This window comes from Osmerus mordax, chromosome 8 (genome assembly GCF_038355195.1).
Source record: "Osmerus mordax isolate fOsmMor3 chromosome 8, fOsmMor3.pri, whole genome shotgun sequence".
NCBI lineage: Eukaryota > Metazoa > Chordata > Actinopteri > Osmeriformes > Osmeridae > Osmerus > Osmerus mordax.
Window position 1 is genome coordinate 14,989,253 of NC_090057.1, and position 23,200 is coordinate 15,012,452.

Genomic DNA, 23,200 nt, shown 5'->3' on the forward strand with positions numbered 1-23,200 from the left:
AAGTAGAAGGAAGGGGTGGATTTGGTCTAAACCATCTGTTCACAGTAATGTCCTCATATCTGTCTCTCTCTGTCAGTTTCTATGTACTATATGTATGTATGTGTGTGTGTATATGTTAGTCAAGCGTGCTCCACTACTTAAAGTTAGAGGTTACTGGATGTGGTTATGTGTTCCTGTTGTGTGTGTGAATTAGGATGGTTGAACATTCCTCATATACACTGGTTTGAAATTAAGAATTAAATAAAGACATTCACTTACTGATTTTCAGTTGGGTTATTTACTTGCGCCTTATCATCTTGACTGAATTTGTTTCTGTCTAGCCACTAGAACGGAAAAAAGAAATCAAATTTGGGGATTTCCTGTCAATAAAGCACATAATCAATCACTACCCCATTATCTGTCTGTTATCATGGACTTCACTGGCTCAGTTCCTGTTTGTTTCAACTGTCATATTTGTCATGCAACACACACATACACACTCTGACATCATGAAGAGTGAGGGGATGTAGACAGGGTTGTTGTGGCACCTTACGTCCCCTAGTTGACATGTAGGATGATATTGATGGGAATCACCCCCCCAGTCTCCAAGAGCGGCGGCCGTGACTTTCTCAACCCAGTCCTCTCCCTCTCTCTCCCCCTCTCTCTCCCTACTTTCTTTACTTCCTACAGGAAGTGCTCTCCCCATCCCAGCTGTGCAACTCCCTGTCCCTCTCCTAGTCCAACCATCATAACACAGGTTTTTTTGTACTTACACTTCAACAGATGCATTACATGGCTGCATTACTTTTGAGAACAAGGCATTACACTAGTTAAAGTTGAATGCTGTCACCATAATGTGTCGGATTGAAAAGCTTGCAATGCTTGGTTAACTTACTGGCATGTGTTAGGTAAACAAGATGTTTTTTGTAAAGGGAAGTACCCTATTGATTGAAAAGTTAATAATAGCTTTTTTTATATAGTTCAACATGCCAGAAATGTTTGGGTGTTGGCAAGAAATGTCACAACTAAATTATTTTTGTTGTCACAGTTGTGCATCTACACCTTGATTAACCAACTATAACTACACAGCTATTGAGGTCGTTCACATTTGTGATATCATTAAACAGCCGAGGATGTCCTCTCAATTGAACAAAATCAATAGGGCAGTACGGTTGCAAATTTCCTAGCACAAAACCAATGTACACTAGGGTGGACATACATACATTGCTGAGTCTCAAAGTTCAATATTCTTATATAATTATTACCATTGTTAGCTCTAAATGACAACTTATACAGTAATAATATTTTGGGAATTCAGCGAAAATCATATTAATAGCATGGGTCTTGTTTGGGGTGTTGGAATTAGAGTTCTCCTGACTGTGAGTCTGATTGAAGTAGGACAGGAGGGTGGAGTGACAAGGCCATCCTGGGACCTGAGAGGACACCTCACATCCCGCTGCTAATTGTGTTAGCGTTACTGTGTTGTTGCTTAGTGGACTAAGAATGTTGTTAAAGAAGACTTCTTATAAAGGAACATTGTGACCTGGAGACTGCCACACCTCAGACACATGATATGACGCAAGAGCACAGAGAGCAAATATCTAAGAAGGATTTCCAACTATGCCACCGTGATGATAGATGGTTGGCCAAAGCATTTCAACTGCAACAGTGACATTTTACACTCTTCACAATCTCAGATCTCTGTGCTGTACCCTTCCAGTTCAGAAGAGACTGTAATGCTTTGTTGCCCTCTGTAGTATGAGAGGGGAAACTGCAAGACATCAGAGGTTTGATTTCCACAAGCAGAGCAGATGTGTGAGTGTGTGTGTGATACGTTGTGAGTAACTGGTTCAGTATCAGTTGTGTCCTCTGAGTACAGCCTATAGACCCCTAAAGGAACCACTGGCAGAATTGTCACAGTTTATCAGAATCAGAATGTGTTTTTTGCCATTCCTTTTCCCGTGAGCCGTAAAACACTTTACGGCTCACAGCCGTAAATACCTTTTCTGTTTGCACAGAAAAGGTATTTACTTTGGCAGGAAGGTGTATACATTAAACATATAGGAATCCTAAAAACCTCATTATGTGGTCTAACTATACTAAAGGTACAAGTCTACCTAATACTAATAAAAAATATAAAATACAATATAAGTTGGGCTGTCATCCTGTGTCACTGACTGTACACAGTCTTGCTCCAGCTACTTTACACCATTAACCCCAATGCTAGCTCTCCCATAGCAGCATGTACATAATATACAACATTGACCACAGATTACATTACCTTTATTATTCATACAGTGTGTCAAAAGCATTGTACCATTTATCACAGTCCCTTCTCGTGCTATTAACAGGCATCTTTGTTTAAAGCAGGAAACCTAATTTCAGACATATCCTGTTTCCTGTGGACATACATGAATATTCTGCATTGTTACTTGTTATCTTGCTTTGAGTCAAGGAGACATTTTAGATAACATATTGCCAATCATATTAGTCACTATGACTTTATCAGCTGATATTCAGTCCAAAGTGATGACGAACAAAATATCAGAGGGACTGTTGAAAATGAGATCACCAGAAAACACAGAGCTAGTATAAGCTAATGCCACCATCAGAAGATACAACCACCCTCTCACACCACTACTGTGTGTGTGTGTGTGTGTGTGTGTCCGTCCACACCCTCCGTCAGGCAGTATGTTCCTGTTTTCCTGCTTTCCTATCTCCTCCACCGTCCTGTGTAGACAGGAATATGAGAGGACGACAGGATGTGTGACATGGGAATAGCATATGTGTATGGTCTTCATCAGAGGAGGGGACTCTAGTAAGGAAGGTTAAGATGGTCTTCTTTAATAAATGGATATTCAGTAATGTAAAGTGTTGGAACTAACAATGTGGAAACGTATGTACCACACACTTTGTTACGATGAAGTGGGTCATTATGCTGTGGGACTTTACTAGTGAAAGAGATAGTCTTGGCTGTACATTTTTTTCATTTTATTCATTTAGCAGACACTTTTATCCAAACACATTGTGCACATAGAAAGTAAATACTTAGTTAATACTACAGAGCAACAGAAACATCCAAATTGCTTAAGTATGTAAGAACATATCTACTGAATTACTCAACTGCAGTCTTCTTAAGTGCAACAGTTCAGAGAAGCTATTGTATACAAAAGGATCTGCTTTATAACTCAAGGAGAGCATACGCAATTCCTTCCCAAGCCACCTTAATGGTCAACACCTGTAATTATCAATTACGCTAAAGCCGCAAAAAGGCAGATTAGAACAGTTGTCAGTGGTGGACAGTGAACACAGTGACACCTTTCCACCAGATTCCTTTTCAGAAGGGAATATTTGGATCTTGGTCATGAATGGCGAGACCACACTTTAGAAACACATTACTCAAAGAACCAACTACAGTAGGGATCCCTGAAAGTATAGTCTTCGTTGTTGGACTGGGAACAACCTGGCTTTATATTTCGAGGAGCACATACGCACCTCTGGGTTCCAAAGCCAACGGAATGGTCGACAACTGTAACAATCAATTATGCTAAAGCCGCGACACATGGAATCTGTCTCTTGGTCAAAGACATTTCACGCCGAGTTCTGAAATCTTCCACATGACAAAACGTTGCATAGAAAACCAAATTGTTTGTTTGGATCCATGGATTAGAGAGAACCAAATGCAGCTAAAGTTGGCACGGATCTAAGTATTGATCAACATCAAGGCCGTTATTGCAATCCCTCCACATCTCAGCAGTGTTACAAATCGCACAGTCCAGCGCATCAAGAGACAGATGCAAACATTACTGTGACTGATTTTGCTTGAACAATCAATGTAAATCCACTCATAACATGATCCTTTCATCCAAGTTCCATTCAAGAACTTGGAACAGTCATCAATGGTGGTAGGACAGTGAACAAAGCCACACCTTTCCACCAGATTCCTGCTCAGAAGGGAACATCTGCATCTTCATCATGGATAGCGAGACCACTCCTTAGAAACACATTTCTCAAAGAACAAACAATAGAAATTATCCCTGAAAGTATAGTCTTGGACTGGGAACAACCTGGCTTTATGTCGAGGAGCGCATACGCACCACTGGGTTCCAAAGCCAATTGAATGGTCGACACCTGTAACAATCAATTATGATAAAGCCGCGACACGTGGAATCTGTCTCTTGGTCAAAGACAATTCACGCAAAGTTCTGAAATCTTCCACATGACAAAACGTTGCATAGAAAACCAAATTGTTCGTTTGGATCCATGGATTCCTTGCATAAAGAGAACCAAATTCAGCTAAAGTTGGCACGGATCTAAGTATCGATCAACATCAAGGCCGTTATTGCAATCCCTCCACATCCCAGCAGTGTTACAAATCACACAGTCCAGCGCATCATGAGACAGATGCAAACATTAATGTGACTGATTTTGCTTGAACAATCAATCCACTCAGAACATGATCCTTTCATCCAAGTTCCATTCAAGAACTTGGAACAGTCATCAATGGTGGTAGGACAGTGAACAAAGCCACACCTTTCCACCAGATTCCTGCTCAGAAGGGAACATCTGCATCTTCATCATGGATAGCGAGACCACTCCTTAGAAACACATTTCTCAAAGAACAAACTATAGAAACTAGAGAGGGTACAATTACTGGGGAAATTGTAGGGTGTGCTTGCTTGCGTCGGTTGCACAGGGGGGTCCGTTTTTGTATGAAATTTTTACAACTGATATTTCTGTATATTTTATATAAAAATGCATACTTATTATTTATAAAGATTACATAGATTTAAAAGCATATTTTTTTTGCTGCTCATTTACAACTCAAAATACGAGTGAAGTGTAGAATGAAATAGATGTCTTCTCATTTCCCCTGCAAGAGGCAGCCTCATAGCTGAATCAAAACGAATAAATTTGGCAGACCGGTGTAAAAATGGACCTAATCTCTATGACTTAAATGTCATTTTAAGTTTTTCCCTTCTCATGATATTTTCAGGCATGTAGCCTACTCATTGCATTCATAAAGAACCCCCTTTGAAGATTATTCTACGACGTTACCCGGCAGTAGAAGATGGAATCGCGATTCAGACAGTCCCATCTGCTAACTGAAAATATGCCCCCCAAAACGTAAATAAGCTTGACATTTATTTAGTGGAAAATCGCTCATTCATAAAAAGCTCACTGGTAGCGATGATTGTCAGTAACAACGCAAAATGCGATATAGCCCTGTGTGGAGAAGCTGCCCCGGTGAATTGTACTACTGCGGTACAGTACTACTAGACTACTGCTGTGTTCGTCTTGGTAGCGATTGCGTTGGTTGAATTGGATTTAACGTTCCGTTGTACGGTTTAGGCTGAAATTAATTATTTTCATGAACAGATTGACAACGTTTAGGCTGTGGCAATGAAGTTCAGGTTAGTAGTTAGATAGACTTTTGATTTAAGTAAGGGGAGTGCCGAACATGTTCTGTCGCCGTTTGACTTCCTACAGCTGTGTAGATGTTTTTGTAGTGTCTCGCGTAGGCTACAGCGTTGCAGTGAGCAACACTGGTTTGAAACCACAGGTAATGATAATTTCACCCACAAATCGTTTACTTGTAATGTAATGTCATAATAAATCCTACAACGAAAATGTATTTGTGAGGAATGTTTATTTTAAAGATTGAAAACAGATGCATCATAGACCACTGTAGTATATGTTGCCCGGGCAACAGAGGCTAATGTCATGATGCTAATGCTTCAATGAAATAGTAGACTACCGTTTCCGAAAGTAGATGTGGGCCTACTTCCTTAATAATATCAGCTAATATTGTACATTACATTTCACAATTGTGTTTCACATTACAAAGTAAAATGAGTAAATAGTTATCACCATCAAGGTATTTTTGAAAGGGGCTGGAGCAGCATTCCAACAATGATTTGAAAGGATTTACCATTACTTTTAAAGGGAGAATAATTTGCACAAAAACCTTAATATTTAAAAAAGTATAAAAGTGATAAATGAGAAAATACCCGCAAGCTGAAAGCTGAAATTAATAAAAAAAATGTGTGAGTCACACAAAAGAGGCAGTGTGGAATCTGAACTGCATCATCTAACAACGCTAACAGCTAAAATAGCCTACAATGCGGGAGAAGCTGAAAGCTGAACTGTTAAACAGAAGAAGAAGTAGGCTAGGTAGTCGTAACAAGAATATTATCGTTTTAACAGCTGAAATTATAATTGGGATAGTAATAGCAGTAGCAGATGTAGCCTACCATTGAGTACGTTTACTCAGCTTTCTTAGTTGGATTCAATGTGTTGATGGAATGAAACATACAGCAGTAGGGCCGATACAGGAAGACACGGCGACACTTTGTTGCAGAAGGATGATGGTTAAAGTTTTGTCCGTGGAGCATACAACGATTAATAAAAAAGAATCATGTAGACGCGTTTATTGAGTAATCGCATAACTAAATACACATTAAAGAATGTATAATACATTACAACACATATTCTAGAACTGTAATCACCAGCTGCATATCAGGCACGGCACTAACTATGATCCCAGTTATTAATATGTGTGGCATTTTAATCACTGAATGCATCACGGGCACTGTGCACGAGTGAATATAACAACAGGATTTATGAAGGAGGCATGTATTAAAGTTATGCATTGTGCTTATTAAAGTTATGAAACTTAGAAGTGTGCTCAGGCTTAAACATTGGGTCTCACACTGGGTGTGGGAAGCAGGCTGTTCTTTGTGTCTCTATCTCTTCATTTTCAGAAACAACCTTGAAACCGGGTGGAGACGGCACCCGAGCAGGTGGGACGCGCGTAGGCAAGAACAACTCCCTGACGCACGAGAGAACAAGCTGAACCTTTTTTTTGATACTTGTGTTTCAATTGCACTGTATAAATATATGCTGGGGAGGGACAGATAGCCAGTTGGACTTCGTGAACCAACCCAAACTCTGTTGCGGGTAGGGAAACGTAGACAACTCCAGAGCTCTGTACTTGTTGATTTCCAACTGCTGCATTAAAGCTGATATTATCGGACCTCTGCGACTCCAGACCACTCTTTCTAGAACACAGATTTGTGTCATTGAATACTATCATTACATATTGGAATAGACACATAGATAAATGAATCCTTCAACATGTAAACGGAGTAATCGTATTATTGGCATAAACCGACAATTGCTAGTAATCGTGTTTCTCATGGTCAAGTAAACGCACCAATCACGTGTGTGAGAGACTGAGTGGTGCGTGTCTGTCGTTACGGTGATGGTGCAGCTATGATTGCTAACGCGCTGAGGGCAGAGAATAAGAGAAATGTAGCTAGAATCCACACCTCAAACAAGATAACCTAGACGCAAAACTGTACGTCCAATCCAAAATATAAGGATATTTTCCAAGACCCAAGACTCTGCCGAAACCAGAGATATTCTTTATGTCTGTGCAGTCAGAAATACGACTCTACCTGCAGTTTCAAAAACGTGTTCCTTTTGCTTTCCTGGTGCGTGTTTGTTTGGTTGCCACGGCGATGGAGCAGCTGTGATCGCTAACGAACTAGGCAGAGAGAAAAACGAACATTTACCTAGCATCCACACCTCAAACAAGTTGACCTAGACGCAAAACTACACGTCCAATCAATAAAATGAGGATAATTTCCGAGACCCAAGACTCTGCCGAAACCAGAGATGTCCTTTATATGTCTGTGCGGTCAGAAATACGACTCTATCGGCAGTTTCAAAATCTTGTTCCTTCCTGCTTTCTCTGACTTATTTTACCCACCTCTCCATTGAAGTTAGTGAGAGAATTTGAAAGGCTGCTCTCGCTTCAATGCTCATAGCTGAAAATCTGTAAATGTGAGCTCTTTAGTAGTTACATTGGCTGAAAGAGGACAATTTCTCCTACATTTTAAGGTATAACTTGTTTCTGTAAGTTAAACTATATGAACGTTAGAGGAATTTGTTTGACAAATTAGTTGAATATCAGAAAAAGAGCAGCTTGCTGCTCATTCATAAAAATCAAGAAGGAGCAAACATTTAAATGTATTTCAAACTGTCATAATTCAAAATTGGCTGAATATTTGAAAAAGCTGAATCATTTGGGAATAGCTGAATGTCTTGTGAACATTTTAAAGGTTGAATGGTGTCTCTAGCTGAAAGTATGCTGAAGTAGTTACGTTTGAAAGAGGAGGAAGCTTTTTAATGATTTGAAAGGATTTACCATTACTTTTAATGGGAGAATAATTTGCACAAAAACCTTAATGTCTTAAAAAGTATAAAAGTGAGAAATACCAAAAGTCATAGCCAACATCTCCTGAAGGAGCTGAACGTTTTGATACAAAAATTGTAGGAATCGGTGAAAGTATGCAGAACTAGTTAAAGGCCAAAAAATGGAGGAAGAACTAAGAAGTTGATATAATAATAACTAGAAACGGCTGTTCCTGCGAAACAGCAGTGAGAATGCTGAAAACCTGAATGGGGATAGCTGACCATGCTAAAAAAGCGGAAAATTGTGAAACTTAGTAGAAAGTTATAAGCTGAAGCTTCAAAGCAACCGAAAGGTATTTTTGAAAGGGGCTGGAGCACCATTCCAACAATGATTTGAAAGGATTTACCATTACTTTTAAAGGGAGAATAATTTGCACAAAAACCTTAATATTTAAAAAAGTATAAAAGTGATAAATGAGAAAATACCCGCAAGCTGAAAGGTGAACTGTTAAACAGAAGAAGTAGGCTAGCTAGTCGTAACAAGAATATTATCGTTGTAACAGCTGAAATTATAGTTAGGATAGTAATAGCAGTAGCAGATGTAGCCTACCATTGAGTGTGTTTACTCGGCTTTCTTAGTAGGATTCAATGTGTTGATGGAATGAAACATACAGCAGTAGAGCCGATACAGGAAGACACGGCAACACTTTGTTGCAGAAGGATGATGGTGCAAGTTTTGGCCGTGGAGCATACAACGATTAATAAAAAAGAATCATGTAGACGCGTTTATTGAGTAATCGCATAACTAATTACACATGTAAACGGAGTAATCGTATTATTGGTATAAATCGACAATTGCTAGTAATCGGGGTTCTCATGGTCAAGTAAACGTACCAATCACCTGTGTGAGAGACTGAGTGGTGCGTGTCTGTCGTTACGGTGATGGTGCAGCTATGATTGCTAACGCTCTGAGGGCAGAGAATAAGAGAAATGTAGCTAGAATCCACACCTCAAACAAGATAACCTAGACGCAAAACTGTACGTCCAATCCAAAATATAAGGATATTTTCCGAGACCCAAGATTCTGCCGAAACCAGAGATATTCTTTATATGTCTGTGCAGTCAGAAATACGACTCTACCTGCAGTTTCAAAAACGTGTTCCTTTTGCTTTCCTGGTGCGTGTTTGTTTGGTTGCCACGGCGATGGAGCAGCTGTGATCGCTAACGAACTAGGCAGAGAGAAAAACGAACATTTACCTAGCATCCACACCTCAAACAAGTTGACCTAGACGCAAAACTACACGTCCAATCAATAAAATGAGGATAATTTCCGAGACCCAAGACTCTGCCGAAACTAGAGATGTCCTTTATATGTATGTGCGGTCAGAAATATGTCTCTACCGGCAGTTTCGAAATCGTCTTCCTTCCTGCTTTCTCTGACGGATTTTACCCACCTCTCCATTGAAGTTAGTGAGAGAATTTGAAAGTCTGCTCTCGCTTCAAGGCCCATAGCTGAAAATCTGTAAATGTGAGCTCTTTAGTAGTTACATTGGCTGAAAGAGGACCATTTTTCCTACATTTTAAGGTATAACTTGTTTCTGTACGTTAAACTATATGAACGTTAGAGGAATTTGTTTGACAACTTAGTTGAATATCAGAAAAAGAGCAGCCAGCAGTGTGCCACTCTGCTGGCTGCTCATTCATAAAAATCAAGAAGGAGCAAACATTTTTATGTATTTCAAACTGTCATAATTCAAAATTGGCTGAATATTTGAAAAAGCTGAATCATTTGGGAATAGCTGAATGTCTTGTGAACATTTTAAAGGTTGAATGGTGTCTCTAGCTGAAAGTATGCTGAAGTAGTTACGTTTGAAAGAGGAGGAAGCTTTTTAATGATTTGAAAGGATTTACCATTACTTTTAATGGGAGAATAATTTGCACAAAAACCTTAATGTCTTAAAAAGTATAAAAGTGAGAAATACCAAAAGTCATAGCCAACATCTCATGAAGGAGCTGAACGTTTTGATACAAGAATTGTAGGAATCGGTGAAAGTATGCAGAACTAGTTAAAGGCCAAAAAACGGCGGAAGAACTAAGAAGTTGATATAATAATAATAATAATAAAGAGAAACAGGAAAATAATAGTGAGAATGCTTAACAGCATTCTCACAATAAAGAGAAACAGGAAAACAATAGTGAGAATGCTTAACAGCATTCTCACAATAATAATAATAATAATAATAAAGAGAAACAGGAAAACAATAGTGAGAATGCTTAACAGCATTCTCACAATAATAAAAAACTAGAAAGGTACATTTCCTGAAGAAAATGTGTGTGTTTGCTGTAAGCAGTTGAAACGATTGTTTTGATGCCTTGAATAGTGAAGAAGGTTTTACCAACATTTTAAAAGAGGTATGTGCTTTAAAAACAAAATGGTGAGAAAAAGTGTTAAAAGTATATCTGTCATTGTTATGCATTGCGATATTTTCTTACTGTTGAAAATGGAGAAAAAACAGTGATGAAAAGAGTATCTTATTGACTTTCATACATTTTTAAGCATTAAAAGTATTAAAGAATGAAAGATTGAGAAACAGAAAAAAGTTTGAAGTTAGAAAAATGAGCAAATATAGTGATGAAGAGTATATTGCATAACAGTTATCAATATCATAGCAGACAAAAGTATGTCAGCAGTATGAAGGTGAAAAAAAGTGTTGCTTTGTAACCAAAATGGTGAGACAGTGTTAAAAGTATATCTGTCATTGTTATGCATTGCAATATTTTCTCACGGTTGAAAAAGGAGAAAAAAGAGTGATGAAAAGGGTATCTTATTTAATTTCATAAATGTTAAAGCGTTATGTTAGAGCCATTTTATATTTTATTTCATACTAAACCTTTTACATTTTTAAACCCTTAGTATTAGTTAGACTTGTACACTTCTTATTTAAGATTCTTATATGTTTAATGTGTGCACCTTCCTGCCACAGTAAATTCCTTGTCTGTGTGATGTTTCTTGGCGAATAAAACCCATTCTGAAAAGTATTAATAATTGAAAGATGTAGAAACAGAAAAAAGTTTGAACAGTGGAACAGTGAAGAGCGTTGGCCAATCGGATTGGTTCCTTGTTTCTTGTAACGTAGCAACTGTTGGTCATTGTCAACATTTCTAACCTAGAATCTAGGTTTTAGGTTCAAGATGAAGGAGAAACTAATCATGTGTGCCTGCACAACCAGTCCTGTTCAGACACTTAATTTAAAGATGACATCAAAATAATAATCCATAGTGCAGGGTTGCCGATGTTGTCGATGTCCCTGGTGATTTTTTTTTAAATTCAATCTTGTCACATTATGTGACTTTGTTGTGCAACTGGAAAAGCTAGCTACTCTAACTCAGAATGCTGCTGCAAAAAAAGCAGAACTATTGTGGGTGGTAAATAAGATCATGCTACATCTAGCCAGCGGATCATTTCTTGCAAGTGTGTCAAAGTGGCATTTCTACAGACTGTATTAACACCGTAGGCGTGAATAATGCATGCATCGTCATTGTCGTCCATCTTTAGCCGAAGAAGCTAGAAAGAGGATGCAATGGGAGATTTCCTACAGTAAGCTAGATACTGCTTCAAATTGAAAACGGAGACGATCTTTTGATTAAAGACAAATTCCTTAACCTCTGTTGTCAATATCGCCGATAAAAAGTAAATACTGTTACGAAGCATTTGTTTGTAGGTAACGAACGATAGACGTAGCCAGTTCTCGCAGTTCTATGGCAGCTACAGTACTGTATGATGACAGTCGTAGCTAGCGTTGTAAGCACTCGTCACTAGAATGGCCATAACTTTAAAACAAAAGATCATATTTCAAATCTGTCTGCTGTTCTACATTGCCCACACAATTATTTATATATATATCAACTCTAACATGGCCTGTATCTTGTATTGAAAGTGCTCGAAAATTAGCTTGTCTAATGTATGGTGGACTGAGAAAACATATTTGTCAAAGCGGAGCGAGCGGATGTCGTGGGAGAATTCCTGTGTTAGATTTACTGCTTCAAATTGAAAACGGAGAAGAAATTTAGAGTAAAGACAAGTTTCTTAATGTCTGTGTTCAATATCGTCAACTAAAAGTAAAAACTTTTCAGTTACGAAGCTTTTGTTCGTAGTAACGCCAGCTGCAGTAAACCTTCCCCCGGTTTGGCTGTTCGTGACAGTCGGATATGACAGTGTTGAGCCTCGATTTTTGCAGATTTCTGTGAAACTTTCTTAAAGAAAAATAATCTAGCTAGATTATGTACACTTTAAGTTCAATGTACATACCTTGTTTGGCCAATTTGGTTGATTGTGGAAAAAAGTTAGTTATGGAGAGCCATCGCGCTAGCTTGGAATTGCGTTATCCCACTCATCACTTCAGTTGTCATAACTTTTAAACAAAATAGTCTATCTTAAATCTGTCTGCTGTTCTGAATTCACGACAAAAGTACGCACATTTCATACGCTCTAACTTATCCTCTATCTTGTAGTGAAAGTGGTGTAGACTTACCAATGGGATACCAAATCTGAAATGCAATACCATCAAGATCCACAAGGGCTTTTATTTCAAGCCAAGGAGTGAAAGGAGGGGACTTGGTGAGCCTACCCATTCCAGAAAGCCTTGTATCTTTGTGTATCAGGGCGTGGCCTGTAGCGTCACTTATGGGTGATATTGGGCCATTTGTGGTGTGGTAGTTACTCTTGGCCTAGAGTCTGAAAGACGTTTTATTCTGAAAAACCTGATTCTCTCCCTCTCCGCGGGCCTTTTCCCCTGAGCAAAAAAGCTCTGCAAAGACGTGTTTACTCATTTTTTAGCAAGTTTGTGGGCTTTATTGAACGGTATCATGCGCGTCTCTTCCTCTTGACACATGACAAGTGATAGTTACCACTCAATGAAGCCTGTTAGAGACAACAACTCTATCGGTGTTTTGTATGAAGGCTATCCTGAGATCGCCACTAAAGCACTGAAAACCCTGCTTCCATTTCCAACATCAAGCGGGATTTTCTGCCGTGACAGCAATCAAACAAAATTATGGAATAGGCCTGAACTGGATATAAGGAACGCACTTCGGGTGTCACTGTCGTAGCTTATAGTCACACACACAACAGTGGGACTGACACATTGAAAGCTAGCTAGTAACAATATAACGATGGAAAACCAGGCTAAGAAACTTAAAGATGGGTCAATTGAAAGAACGGCTTTTTATTTTACATAAAACTCCCCCCCCAAAAATCGCTCAAATCAGCTAAACTATTTTTCTCGCGCGCTCCGCGCGCTCGCATTAGGTGTGGAAGTCACTAACTAGGATCACATCAAACCCAGAATGTACATGCATTAGCAGCGCAGCTGTCCAGGGCCTATCTTTCCTCCCAGTCCGTTCTGCCGGTCCGTGAAAATATGTCTTACATGAAAGCGGTCCGTGGCGCAAAAAAGGTTGGGGACCGCTGCTTTAGAGGATGCATCACAGACCATGGCGCTCCCTTAAATTGTGCAAACACTGTTAAAATTAGCTGAACAGGTAGAATCTAATAATATATCTGAGTCTGATGCCCGTGACCGAGTAGAACAAGTCATAGAGAGCTTGGCTGCATACTCTGCCGTCACAGATTTACACATTAATAGTAGCTCTGCCACTGTTTTAGTCATTGTTTGACATCAAGTTGCTCAGTCTGTGATGCGTCCTCTAAAGACCCGGCAATTCAATCAATTTCCCGGCACACCGCTCCCTACCGAACAAGATGGTTAGCTCGGTCAGCAGGGAGCTGAAGAAGAGTGGCTACTGACGTCACTCTGCTGCGCCGCTCAGAATGCTTTTTCGTTCATTTTGCATTTCTGCAAATGCATTTGAATTTGAATTGTGGTAACGATTTTGGTCCGTGTACCTTGTGGCCATTGGTTTTTCTAATTTGCAACCTGTGTTGACAAACGCAAAATAGGGCCGTAATATCGTTTTGTCACTTTAGTAAATCGAACACACATTTAAGTATAACGGCTTGTTTTTGGTTGTTTCTTTTTTTTTGGAATAATGAAATAACCATATAACACAAATGGTATAACGAGCCATTAATCGTTGTTTTGATTATTCCATATCCTTTATGCTGATATCTGCAAAAGATGAAAAATAGGCTGGTAATATCGATTTGTCCATTTCGGAAGTCAACCAGATGATGGGGAATTGCGTGGTATCCGTTGTTTTGTTTTATTTTGGAATAACGGAATAACCATAAAACACAAATGGTATTACGAGCCATTTACTCGTTTGTTTGATTATTCCATATCCTTTATGCTGGTATCTGCAAAAAATGAAAAATAGCCTCGTAATATCGTTTTGTCCATTTTGGATGTCAGAACCAGATTATGGGGAAAGGCTTGGTTTCCGTTGTTTTGTTTCATTTTGGAATTACGGAATATCCATAAAACACAAACGGTATAACGAGCCATTTACTAATTTGTTTGATCGGCCGTATTATGCATACTGGCACAAGTGAAAAAGAGAGAGGGGGGGAAATGTGAAACTATTGGGGGTGTTATTACTTGCGAACACCAGAGGGCAGCAACGACTAGCTTTAAAAAAAATGTTCCTGTGATCTGCAGGCCTACAATCTTGACGACATGGCAGCAGGTTCTTTAGTAGAAGACACACACACCAAACTGAAGGCACATGTTGACCGCGTTTGCTAGTTGCTACTTAGTTAATAACTCTTTGATGAACCCAAGTTTCTTTAATATATATTAAGTTTCTTTAATATATATTAGAAACATTACAAGACAGGGCTCCAGTGTGTGTTCAAACAAGGCCAAAAGTGCCAGACGGTATCAATCACACCCGTGCAAGTAACACTCCACGCCCCAACCCTCCCTCCCTCCACCTAAATTACGCTTTCAGTTCTGTTGTACGTCTTAATGAAGTGCATTGAGGCAATCATAGTAAGAAAGTAGAGGTCATGTGGGCTACCTTTGCCGTTTACATAGACACACAACTGACAGAGGCACTGTTGTGGATACTTTTTTCAAAGTTCTGATCATATTCCAAATTCAACTTCTTCAAAGTCCAAAAACAGCACAGAGCAGCAACGAGAGGGTTCCAAGGAAAATCTGATTTCCCTTTTGTCTGTGCTTCACCTTTTATATCCAACAAATTACACCCCTGAACTTTTAAAACAGATCTATTGGCCTACTACAATTGTAAATATCCTATGACTTCTGCTCCAATTAGGCCTTGATGCAATGCCATCAAATAGTTTCTGCTAACTTTTAAAAAATCCAAAAACAGCTTGTCCTGAGGAAACTCAGGAGAGTGAATTTGAGATAATGGTAGTGGGAGGATGTTGTACCTTTGTGCTTCTCTTTTTCGCCAGTCCTATGAAACATACAAAAGCAGTGGGCACCACTGCTTTTGCCTGTTAGTGTTTGCAATGCTGGGAAGCAAACTACAGTTTTTATTTGATTATAGGTTGCCCTGGAATAAACGCTGCACCAAAAATGAACATTGTGTAATAAATGGCACCCTCGATTAAACGCCTCCCCCCAAAAATCAGAAAAAGGTTATTTAATTGGTTTAAATTAAAACACAGTATTTATTACACAAGTAATTCACAAGTGTAGTGTACTATAATTCCCATGAAGCACTGGCAGGCACAAGTGTCTTACTTGCTACAGGTTTATTTGAAGCTTCTTCTCCAAATCCAACGTTAAAACTAAACTCACGCTGTAATGAGAAAATAAAGACCACATTAGCTTAATATGAACATACAGATGATGCTGTAGCTTTGGCCTTGAACACTGCTCTCTTTCACCTGGATCAGAACAACATATACGTGCGGATGCTCTTCATCGACTTCAGCTCCGCCTTCAACACCATAGTACCATCCAGGCTCATCATGAAACTACAGGACCTGAACATCAGTCCTTCCATGTGCAGCTGGATATTGAACTTCCTGACAGACAGGCCACAGGCAGTACGGCTAGGTAACATCACCTCAACCAGTCTAACACTAGTCTAGCACTGGTGCCCCACAGGGTTGTGTGTTAAGCCCACTGTTGTACTCTCTGTTCACCTATGATTGTGAAGCCACTAACAGCTCCAACACCATCATTAAGTTTTCTGATGACACCACCATTATCGGCTGCATCAAGAATGGTGATCAGTCTGCCTACAGAGCAGAGGTGGCAACAATGACATCCTGGTGTCAGCATAACAGCCTGTTGCTTAATGTAGCAAAAACCAAGGAGTTGATAGTGGACTACAGGCGGCTGCAGGGAAAACATGCCCATTCACATCGAGGGCACAGCTGTGGAGAGTCAAAAGTTTCAGATTTTTTGGTATCAACTTCAGCGAGGATCTGAGCTGGACCACCATATTGATATTGGTGTGGTTACAAGGACAGCAAAACAGAGGCTCTTTTTTCTGCGGTGACAGCGGAAATTTGGCACGGACTGCACTATACTGACCAAATTTTACCACTGGACCATTGAGAGCACACTGACTGGTGGCATTACAACATGGTTTGGCAACAGCACTGCCCAGGACAGGAAGACACTACAAGAGTGGTCAAATCTGCACAGCGTATTACAAGGACTGCATTCAGGACCTTTACAGCCAGCACTTCAGGAGAAAGGCCAAGTGAATCATTTTTTGACCCTAGTCATCCCTGCCACAGTCTTTTCTCCCTCCTGCCCTCTGGAAGGCGATAGAAAAGCATAAGGACTTGTACCAGCAGATACAGGGATCGTTTTTACCCACATGCCATCTGGATGCTGAACTGTCCTTGAAATATCTTTTCGCACTACAATTTTTCTTATTTTTTCTACCCTTTTTCTCCATTCTCCAGTATAATTTTTTTTTTATTCTCTAAGTTGAACGGACATTGAGCACAAAGAATGTCATTACTTATAAATGATGTTTATGAGTATATGATAATAAACTTTAACTTGAAACTTTTATCAGAGCATTAAATTGTCTGTGCTTCGCTTGCTGTTAGGTTGTCGACTCTCTCACTCATGAGCGTCCCAAAAGGCCTTCAAAATAAAGTCACGTAATAATACTGAATACAATTATATAATTCAAAATTAAGACATTACTTGAAAAAAAAGTATACATTATTGTAATGCAATTGCGACAATTGCATTCAGGCCTATAGATATAGTTAAACATATTGTGTACAATGTAGCGAGGTAGCTGACTTAACCATTCCTGAATGTGCATTTCATCAACACCAAGTTTGCGTGCTACAGATCTGTTTCTGGTGGTGAGTGCTTTCTGCACAGCTTTCTGTTTAAAAGCTAAAGTGTAAGAATGTTTCGGCATGCTGCGTCAGATTTGTACACAAAGTAGACACGCGCGCGGCATACATTTTACACTGGGCTTTTGTTTGACCTCCTTGTCTATTCTGTGTTTGTCTATGGCCGCACTGCAGCTACAATTCACTGAATCTCTCTTACTAATTAAACGTTGCCCTTGAATAAACGCCACCCTCGAATAAACGCTGCACCACAAATGATCATTGTGTAATAAACGCTGCAGCGTTTAATCAAAGGAACATGGTATATGACAGCAATAATGTTTAATGCAACTGGCCTTTCTAACATTACAAGTGGCCCCAGCATTGCCCCTTATGGTCTAGGTGCATTGCAAATGAAGACAAGAGCCTTTTAATTTGGCCCAGTGGCAGACTGTCTGAGGTTGTCAAATGTCCCATGCAAAGTCACTCAAAACACGGGTTCAATTCCAGGCTCTGGCAAGAGTATTTACCTCTAAACTGGTCAATATATACACATCTGACAAAAGACCAGGGGGGGTATTCGTCGTAGCTGGCTAAGCGGTTTAGCGAGCTAATTTTCAGGCTAAGATAAAAAACGCCCCTCTGTTTGGTTCGTGGAAGCAACTTTCGATAAATCACCATAGTAACATATCAATTAGCACTAACCTGCTCCAGAGCAGGCTAACGTAAGTGTAGCTGGATAAGCTTGCCACACCCCCGGAAAATAACATGGCAGCTCCCTTTTTGAGAGACCCAGTTGACCAAGGAGCTATATTTTAGTTCGATTAGCTTTCCATACCAATAGAGTTCTTCGCGATTGCCAAGATCCTTTATTTCACACGGATGAGTTCTTGTTTGAGCGATATCGATTCAGCGGACAAGGACTCATTTATTTGCAAGACCTTCTCGGGCCGTACTTTGCAAATATCACACGCCGCAGCAAGCTTTATGCTTTATTATGAGCTTATGCTGCTGTATGTGAAAATGTAACGCTATGTTTTAGGAAATGTCTTGTCTTATCTGTTGTGCCTGTGCTTTTTATGTTTCACTGTGGGAGAGTGTGAAACGTCATATCGATTCCTTTTTATGTCTTGACATGTGAAGAGATTGACAATAAACTTTAACTGTGCTTCAGACTCTGCATAGCCTTGAGTTTTTTTGCGTCAGGTATAGGCTAATTTTTTATACAGTATAGGCGATGCAGAAAACATTGGCAAAGCCGCAGCGTTGCTGTAAGAAAAGTGTACTTGGCTCTTAACCAGCTGATGAATCAATTCATCATATTCCCTGGCCATGTTTCAGTCAATAAAATCAGAGGGATTTACACATAGGCCTACATGCATATACACATATATAGTACATGATATAAGCTCAGTAGCCTACATATATCCTCATAAGTGTCTATGAATTCGTATCAATTAGATACTCTTTGTCCTTGTTTTTATCTAGCCTACTTATTCTGAAAGAGTTGAGATCATTATTTTCGCTTGCAAGATCTCATTCGATTATTAATTTCCATTAAGCCTACTGCCAGCAGGCACATTTAAAGAAATGTGATCTGATTGGGGTAATGAGGCACTTAAGATGAGCCTATACATTTCCCCCAAACTTTCGCATTTATAGCTTACCGGCAATTTTTTGCCAAGCTGCTTGTCTTGCTCTGGCAGCGGCGGTGTTTGACTTAGCCATGATAATATGCTTATTGTCTTCGTAGAGACAGACTCATTATAATAGTTTGCTCGGATGGCGAGAATAGCCTCACCGCTCTCTCTTTCGTCTTTTCCGCCATCATACCGTTAGAAAATCACGGTTTTGGTGATCGACCTTTCCTGCCTTTTGAAGTAGGACGTGCACGTGCAATTTCCCTGATAAGTTTAACCTGATTGAAATTAACCACATGATTTGGATGCGGATCAGCCGTTGACGAACCGATATTTGCTGTTCTCACTCATTTCGCTAATGTTAACGGGCTAAAGGGACAATTGATTAACTTAGCTTCAACCCTTACGACGAACGGGGCCCAGCTCGACCTTTGCCTGTAAACAGTGATTCTGACTGTCAGACACCTTTAAATAGCCTGACTTACTGAAATTGGCAAAACTAGCCTGGCTAACGTAGGTCGCTTTCTCAGGGCATATGACGAATGAAACAGGCTCGCCTTGAAAAATCAGATATACTGGCTATCTTTAGCAGGCCCTTGTCTACAAAAAGCAGTCCTCCCTGACGTTTTTGGAGTAGAATTGAGTGAAATACAAAATTGTTTACACACTACCAGTGGGCGAGCCGAGCCTGACTCTGAGGCTAACGTCAAAACAATGTACCCCCGGGACGCAGTATCACTCCAATTGCAAGTCCACAAATCACAAAAATAATCGGAGCATCTGGCAAAAAGCACAATTCCCACATCTCCTAAAGGCTGCCCTCCTCGACCTTTTTCGTGTAGACCTAACTGAGCACTCAATATTATGAGCCGACAGGTCTGTGGGGAATTGCTTTTTCTCCTAAAGGCTACCATCCTCGACCTTTTTGATGAACAATTCGCCGAGATGTAAAATGATTCACTCATTAAAAACACAGAGGAAAAAAGCTACTTTTCGAGTTCGGTTTTACGTCACTTCAGACTCACGATCTAAAAGGTCTAAAAGTGCTAAAACCTTCACCATAATTCCAGAGTAGTGAACTTTCACAAACCCAATCATTAATTCTAGCTTAAAATGTGTAAAAATAGGACTTACCGAAAGTGGCTGCCTCCAACACGGCTATCACGCGATTCCAGTTGAAAACAACAATGGCCGCCGAAAAAGAATTTATATTCGTATCGGCAAGCTGCGATTGGAAGCGAAATGAAACAGGGGCTAAAAAACGAGGGTGGGGGCTTGGTCAGCACACAATTTCAAGAAAGCATGTGTGTGTGTCAAGGGAAGGCTGAGTGTGTGAGAATTTGGAGCACGCGCTGGGCAATTAGCCAAGCATGTATGTTTCAAATATTCACTAAAAATCGACTTTTCATCTTACAGTCAACTTTTTCTCAGATTTGTATACTAAACATTCTCAAGAGTTTTCATATGAACTTGTGATTGGATCAGAGTATCAGTTTTTGGCTGGCGGATGTGTAAAGCATTATTTTAGCGTCAGCGATAAATTCGATTTGCTTTATATCAATAATTTTTAGAGGTATGAAGTTGCCTTTGCACATGGTAACATGTTGTAGTGTCTTCCACGTGACATACCAAGTTTGGTGTTGATATCTCAAAGATTTGCTGAGATTTGACCAAACGTCCTGTTTGGTTGCTTTGTTGCAGATTTTGATTGGCTCTACCGGACAAACGGTTTTGAAAATCAGAAATCCCTATGATAACTTTTGTGAGGCTCAGTTCGGAGATCATCTATGGCAATTTTGAAGAAAATTCGACCAAAAATGTAGGAGGAGTAGCGAAAAAACGTGTTTCCTTAATCTTTATTGTACAGAAAAATCCAATATGGCGGCCGTTATAGCTTCTAGAGGCTTTTTTGTTCCTCATGAAATAAGGCATATGTAATGAATTTCAGAATTTTGGGACTTATGGCCTGCAAATGGCATCAATTTGAAAATTGACATATTGGGGCGTGGCCTGTAGCGCCACCTATTGTCTCATATGGCCCATGTTTGGTATGGTAGTTACTAATGGTCTGCAGTTTCAACATGCCAAATTTCACAACTTTTGACAGTACTGGTCTAGGGGCTGCCATTGACTCCCATGGGTACAAAATAATAATAAATATAGCTGCAAGCAGCAATGGCGGATTCCTCTTAACATTGCGAACCATTGAAAAATGTATATTCTTCACAAATTGTCACTGTATAGAAACATCCATGCTGTATACTTACCAATGGGATACCAAATCTGAAATGCAATACCATCAAGATCCACAAGGGCTTTTATTTCAAGCCAAGGAGTGAAGGGAGGGGGCTTGGTGAGCCTACCCATTCCAGAAAGCCTTGTATCTTTGTGTATCAGGGCGTGGCCTGTAGCGTCACTTATGGGTGATATTGGGCCATTTGTGGTGTGGTAGTTACTCTTGGCCTATACTATCAATGTTTCAGGATTTTTAGAACTTTAAACCATTGCATACAAAATCGGAAATGCAATACCATCAAGATCCACATGGGCCTTTGCTAAAGACCAAGCAATGAGTGGGAGTGGGATGCCACAATTGCCTGAAATGTTGTGTTGCTTTGTTGCCAATTTTGATTGGCTGTACCGGACAAATGGTTTTGAAAATCCAATATGAAAGTAATACCTGAGTGAGGGCTGCTCTGACGATGATGTGTGTCAATTCTGGGGAATATTGGAAAAGAATTGTAGGAGGAGTAGGCTTTCAAAGGTTTTTGATCAAACCGGAAATGGCGGAAAATCTATATAACCGGAAATTTACGTCATATGGTGTGTTGAACTCGTCTTGATCCAGGGAATCCAACGGTACCTCATGTTTGAAAATCGGTCATACGGTTCAAAAATTACGTGTGTAAACACAAGTCCAACTTTGACCCGTTGGTGGCGCTAGCTCGAATGGGAGAAATGAAACTTGGTGAAAATAAAGAGGGGACTGTCCTCAAAGAGTGTGCCAAATTTCACAACTTTTTACCATACGGTTCTAGGGGCTGTGATAGACTCCAATGGGAGAGGAAGATGATTAACTAGAAAGGCATTTCCTGCTGAAAATGCGTTGGAATGCTGAAAGATGAAATTATTTTTCTTAAATTGCAGAAAATACAGAAATGAGAAAATACCCGCAAGCTGAAATGAATGTCAAAAAATGTGTGAGTCACACAAAAGAGGCAGTGTGGAAACTGAACTGCATCATCTAACAACGCTAAGAGCTGAAATACAATGCGGGAGAATCTGAAAGCTGAACTGTTAAACAGAAGAAGTAGGCCTAGGCTAGTTAGTCATAAAAAGAATATTATAGTCTTAACAGCTGAAATTATAGTTGGGATAGTAATAGCAGTAGCAGATGTGTGCATTGAGTGCGTTTACTCGGCTTTCTTAGTAGGATTCAATGTGCTGATTGAATTAAACATACAGCAGTAGGGCCAATACAGGAAGGATGATGGTGCAAGTTTTGTCCGTGGAGCATACAACCATTAATAAAAAGAATCATGTAGACGCACTTATTGAGTAATCGCATAACTAATTACACATGTAAACGGAGTAATCTTATGGCATAAACCGACAATTGCTAGTAATCGGGTTTCTCATGGTCAAGTAAACGCACTCTGGCGTAGTAGAATAAAACAGTTCCATTAGCAATAGTAGTAAAGGAGATATTAGCAGCACCTGCAGAGTCACCTCTTGTAAATTGTATTAGGTTGAAATACTATCAAACTCTGTCTAGTGACTCCACTAATCAGCTAATACCAATCACCTGCGTGAGACTGAGTGGTGCGTGTCTGTCGTTGCCACGGTGATGGTGCAGCTGTGATTGCTAACGCGCTGGGGGAGAGAATAACAGAAATGTAGCTAGAATCCACACCTCAAACAAGTTAACCTAGACGCAAAACTATACGTACAATCCAAAAAATAAGAATATTTTCCGAGACCCAAGACTCTGCCGAAACCAGAGATGTCCTTTATATTTCTGTGCGGTCAGAAATACGACTCTACCGGCAGTTTCAAAATCTTGTTCTTTTTGCTTTCTCTGACGATTTTGTCACCAGATTTGCATTGGTCTCTATGGGGCGAGAGTTGGACTTTGTCT

At 39.8% G+C, this 23,200-nt stretch overlaps 3 non-coding genes across 3 annotated transcripts; all 3 read right to left on the reverse strand.

Annotated features, from left to right (window-relative positions):
- Positions 1 to 3,212: 3,212 nt before the first annotated feature.
- Positions 3,213 to 3,421, reverse strand: LOC136948585 (small nucleolar RNA U3). The gene has a single exon (XR_010877355.1). It is a non-coding gene; the product is annotated as a small nucleolar RNA U3 (small nucleolar RNA).
- A 398-nt stretch (positions 3,422 to 3,819) lies between these two features.
- On the reverse strand, positions 3,820 to 4,032 carry LOC136948470 (small nucleolar RNA U3). Its single transcript, XR_010877325.1, has one exon. It is a non-coding gene; the product is annotated as a small nucleolar RNA U3 (small nucleolar RNA).
- A 391-nt stretch (positions 4,033 to 4,423) lies between these two features.
- LOC136948556 (small nucleolar RNA U3) lies at positions 4,424 to 4,631 on the reverse strand. The gene has a single exon (XR_010877352.1). It is a non-coding gene; the product is annotated as a small nucleolar RNA U3 (small nucleolar RNA).
- Positions 4,632 to 23,200: the final 18,569 nt, after the last annotated feature.